The 5,505-nt window shown below is 34.8% G+C and overlaps 1 pseudogene across 1 annotated transcript; it reads right to left on the minus strand.

Moving 5' to 3' along the window:
* Positions 1-609: 609 nt before the first annotated feature.
* Positions 610-5,028, minus strand: LOC143545601 (UDP-glycosyltransferase 85A8-like; annotated as a pseudogene). The gene is made up of 3 exons (XR_013137460.1): positions 4,564-5,028; positions 1,996-2,573; positions 610-1,021 (listed from the first exon to the last, which is right to left on the minus strand). The product of XR_013137460.1 is annotated as a UDP-glycosyltransferase 85A8-like (transcript).
* Positions 5,029-5,505: the final 477 nt, after the last annotated feature.

A 5,505-nucleotide genomic window follows, 5' to 3' on the forward strand; every position in this document is an offset into this window, starting at 1 on the left:
CTACACAGTGAGTATCTCGTAACACGAGGGTGCGGAATCCCCTACTTATACGATACGAGTATTTACACGAGTAATACGTAAATGACACACAAATACGTAAACACAAATGAGCACTTGTTGTATTGCGATGTAGAGAACCAAAGACACCAAAACAAGTAACACCCTTTGTTACATAACTCAACTGTTAAATCTTACCAGAGGTAGCCGGAGTTAGGTTAATATATAGTGACAACTTCGCCTAACATACTAGGCAAAGTTGTCCCTAACTTCGCTACTAACAAGTTCGCCTAATCCAAAAAAGCAAACCAACACGTTAAACAAAATAAGAACAATGTAACGATTACAGACACAATAGACACGAGATAAATGAACTACTGATCGACATCATGCACCAACATTATTATTATTATTATTATTATTATTATTATTATTATTATTATTATTATTATTATATCTAGTATATTAAAAGATAAATATTTTATTGTAGTTATTGGTGTAGTTATGAAATACTAATATGAATTTGAAATCTAGTTAAAAGTACATGGATATATGTAATTGCAGATGTAGTTTATAAAAACGAATGACATTGATATTTCAAGGAGCCAAGGATTAAACCAACAACAATAGAAAGTTTAGTTACTTGTAGCATATATAGACATAATTATTGACTTAGCTTATTTAAAATAATATCGGTGACTAATTTGTCAAAATTAAAATAAGAGGATCCATCAATAGCAACTGCTTCTTTGGCTTTCATCTTCAACTCAAAAGCCTTGGCTTTCATTTGTTTCCCTCTCACTCCATCTATCATCTCTCTAACTTGAGTCTCCACCTCCTCTCTCTTTACATTTGTATAAATTTCCATCCCAATCCCCCACTCTACACAACTGTACCGACAATTCGTTTGTTGTTCTGCAAAAAATGGCCAACAAAGGACCGAAACACCACTACTAATACTCTCAAGTGTCGAGTTCCATCCACTGTGTGTTAAGAAAACTCCAACTGCAGGGTGCTTCAAAACCTTCAATTGTTTATAGATTAATGGTTTGACCTTCCAGTATTAAATATATATATCATGCATGTCAAAAACCTTTATTCTTTTCTAGAAAATAAACTTGTTTGTATTAAAAATAATCTCCAACAAATATACAGATAAGACAAGCACCATCAATATAGTTAAATGAGTAATATGCCACAGTTTTGTTAAAATGTAGTAACATTTGTAAGGATTTTCGACATAAAAAAATTACTGAGAAACTTTTATGAGAAAAAGGAATAAAAAGTATGTTTTTTTTATAGTATTTGGATTTTGTGTCACTACTTGATGGCGAGTAAAATTAATAATCTTTCTTCTGAAATCAAACACATACTTCAAATTTTTTGTTACTCTTAAAAAAAAGAACTAAAATAAGTTGCTATCATTGCCTTTTTTGTGAGTGATTGAAAGTCAAATTAATATAACCTTTCTTCTTAAATCAAACACATTCTTTAAATTTTTGTTACTCCTGAAAAAAAAAAGAATACTAAAATCAGTTGCTATCAATACCATGACATCTTATTTTCTTTTTTGCTGTCAATTATGTTTTTTTTCTTTTGGTTGCATGCTAGCGTGACAGGAAACATGGTTGTGACTGTTTGTTGTATTGATCCTATTATAACTAAATGTGTGGCAATAATACAAAAGCCGGTGAGTTTTTGTCTATTATATTTTGTAGAGGTATGATTCAGTATAAATTACTTTAACCTATTTAGCAGACATACGATAACTAGAGTAATTATTACTGTACAATTACGAACTAGAGAAATTACAGTAAAAAACTAAAAGTAGAGTAATAATAATTACTCTAGTTTAAAACCGCAATGTATTAATAATATGCCAGTGTTACCATAATAACTTTAGTTATTTTTTAGTTATTTATATGTTTCTCATGTTAAGAGCTTTTTATGTTTGATATTAACACTATATTTGTATATGTCGTAGAATTATGAGTTTACCTGTTCTTGAGGACACCAACTAATGATCATGCCTCTCTCTTTAGTCTCAACTAGGAACTCCGGTGGCATCACCCCTTCATCACCGCCAACAATGTCGGGCCGCGTTATCCATAAGAAATCCTTCTTGTTATTCGTGAGTCCCCATCCGAATTCAGTTAGTTGTTCCTTTGTCAAGACTGCAATACTTCCAAAGTTTACAAAAACAACTGAGCCAGGGCCCTTTTTATCAAGCCAATGGATGCAACTCACATCTTCTTTCCAAAGACTGGACCCAACCTGTTTGACTCATTCATCTTGAATGTGTTGTTCAATCATGTGTAACGGGCCCACGGTAAATATCCGTTGGATCGATGCAATTAAATGGCTAATGTTGTCTTGTTCCAAGGCATCAAATGTGTTTAACACGACAGCCGAGCCTCTAGGTAGAGCCTCAGACTCGTGAATGAAATAGTTGAGCATGATGTCGTTTATGCCTGTGGTTCGAATGAAGCTTGGAAAATCTCTTAATCGGATGTTGTTCATCCCAGGAATCCAATCTATAATTGTTTCTAAATACCCATTGGATATATAACTCATATCTGAAACATTTTATGGTTAATTGGTAAATGTAATTAAATGAAGAAACTTGGTAATTCACATTAATTGGAAGGGAAGTAAGAAAAATGAATAAATATCAAGTGTTATAAAGGTATCTAAATCATTTCTTGATTCTTAACACAATCAAATAGTTAAATAAGTATTATCTAAATAATATATCACGTCGAGAAATTAAATTTTTTATAGCTAGCTTAAATAAAAGCCGTAGAATGCCCCTCAAGACATATAAGATGGTGGTCCACTCATTTGAAGATAATAATCATCTAAGGTATGTGATATGCAATTCACATGATCTTTTTTGTGGAACATACATATAACATATTTTTTCTTTCACGGATGAATTTTGAACATCTAATATGGATGAGCCGAAATTTATGAGACCAAATTTTATTTACTACTTTTAAGTTTTTGTTCGGTAATCCGGTTCGGACCGGGCAATCAAACAATAAAACTTTATATTAATGATTCAACTAAAACTCCAATTCAATCATATTATTTGTGAGCTAGACACAAATAATATAGATGGGTCGGACACAAATAATATGAATGGGTAAAACTTAATACATTTAAATATTATATTTTTTGGGAAAAAAATTACCATAGTAAGCGAAGAAAATAGATGGGTTTCGGCCCACTTTGGCCCCTTGTAACTTGTAAGATCCGTCAATGCCTTACAAACAAGTAGTTTTGCTTATAACATTAGGCTATGCGTAGTGGAGGGGCTGGGTGAATTGCGACATGTGGTGCCCAGTCAGCAAGGGGCTAGAATTTGTTTTTGAGGTGTAATGGTGTTATGGTTTAATATATATATATATATACATATATATACAACACACACAAACAATATAGTAATAATAAAAAGGAAAGGAAGAACGACGAGAAGGAGATGTCGCATGCGCCCCTTTTCGCCCAAAAATCTCCGCGGGGGGGGGGGGGGGGGGGTTCCACCACCTTTTCGCCCCACTACGTTTGGCCTTACTGGTGGCAAGTAAAGGGGAAAGCCACTTATCGACAAAGAGATTGGTGACATGATGATGACATGGGTGGCACCCCACAAATCGACCACATCATTTAAGTTATGTATGAATTATGCATATCCATACTATATATAAAATACAAGTTAAAGTTTGATACCTGTTAAATTTTAAGAGGTAAACTTAATGCTTTAAGTATAACATATAATGCATCCAAAATGAAAATCTAGGGGTAATTAAGTGTTTTAAAAACAAATTTACGTAAAATTTCATTCTTTTCACATATAGTTATAATTTTAGTCCCTCAACTTCACCCTTAATGTTAATTTAAAGAATAGTTACAAATATAATCCCTAATTTAAAACCACTTACCCTCACGACTCTTTAACGACAATAATTTTTTCACATGTTAATATTTTTTTTTAAAATATATACCATAAAAACAAGTATGATATACTGCTATACTTTTTAGTTTAAAAATGGTAACATGTCACGTAAATACCAGTTCAAACCGGCAATAGGTCAAGCAGGGCAAGCTCGGGTCATGTGTAATACTGGATTAGAGTTGGACGAGTCAATACAAAAAAGAAAAGGGTTAATTGCATGGTTCAGGTTCAAGTCAAAAGGGGTCAGCTCAGAACGGTGTCGAGTTAGCTAAGCATGTACTTTAATGCCGGTAACGTGCATTTCGGCACCGTTACACGTGTTCAATCTTCGGTTAAACACGTACTGGCTTTGCACGAGTTACACGTCTAATTTCGGGTTATATGTGCACTATCAACACGTGACGTATGTACCAACACTGATCTTGCATTCAATGTCGAGTTACGCGCACAAACTCCCGCATCGCAAGGGTATTTTGCTAGTGGTATTGATATATGGCTTTTTTTTTTAAATTTTGTTTTATTAAATAATTACATATTAATTAGTGCACACACATAGGTGAAAGTAAAGATTTATGAAAAGAACAGAACACGAGGAAAAAACGCATTATCACCTTTAAGCGGAGTGTACCCCTTTTGAACAAGATCGCGATAGTGAGTGTAAGCCAAAAGGCCACAAGCACTGGTCGTCCACAACAGCACTTCCGGCAACCCGAACTTCTAGGCTGCTTTGAGAGTAAAACTCATGCACCCATCTGAAACAATACAGCTCACCAGCGGCACGTCATTGCTCTCCGCACCATTAAGTCGTGTAATCAGCTCAGAGAGTGGTTCCAAGCTGTGCTTAGGAACGGATTCACAAAGGTCTGGGATTGACTGGCTGGAATCAGCATCAGACGGGGGAAGGCCATCGGGAATGGAGTAGAAACGGAAGTCTGGCAGGCCCTCGAGGGAGGACGAACCTCGGGATCGAAGCAAGCGCTTATGGTTGTAGTGGGTGTGCACAAAGGAGATGTGGAAGCCTTTGAAGTGAAGGAGTTTGGCTAGGTTCATCATGGGGTTGATGTGGCCCTGGGCTGGATAGGTGTTATGGTGATATTGCTGCTGTGGATTTGTGGATGAGAAGATGCATGGGTTGCTTGATATTTATAGCAATGCTTGATATTTGGTATATATATACACACGTGCATTTTACACACCAAAGGCTGCACAATGATTGGTCGTACGCTGCCAAACAATATTTGCACACGTTCTTTTAAAGCGGTTTCACAAACTTCTTGAGTTTTTTAACAAGGAAAGAAAAAAAAAAGAGACGGAAGGACAAGAAATGTAAGGGAATGGAAAGAAATTTTTTTTAGTTACGTGTTCTTGAGTTAGAAGGAAATTAGAGGAAAAGAAAAGATATCTATGTTAAAAAATAGTTATCCACTTATCCTTAGTAATCATTCCATTTTTTGGAGGATAACTTATTGGGAAAATACATTAATTTAATCTCTCATAACTCCTCCTACTCCTTCCTTTTCATTCTAAAAAAAACTCAAGAACACCTATTTTTT

Source organism: Bidens hawaiensis, unplaced genomic scaffold, assembly GCF_021521415.1.
Source record: "Bidens hawaiensis isolate Kalapana, Puna unplaced genomic scaffold, B.hawaiensis_p1.1 tig00013985_1, whole genome shotgun sequence".
Classification (NCBI taxonomy): domain Eukaryota; kingdom Viridiplantae; phylum Streptophyta; class Magnoliopsida; order Asterales; family Asteraceae; genus Bidens; species Bidens hawaiensis.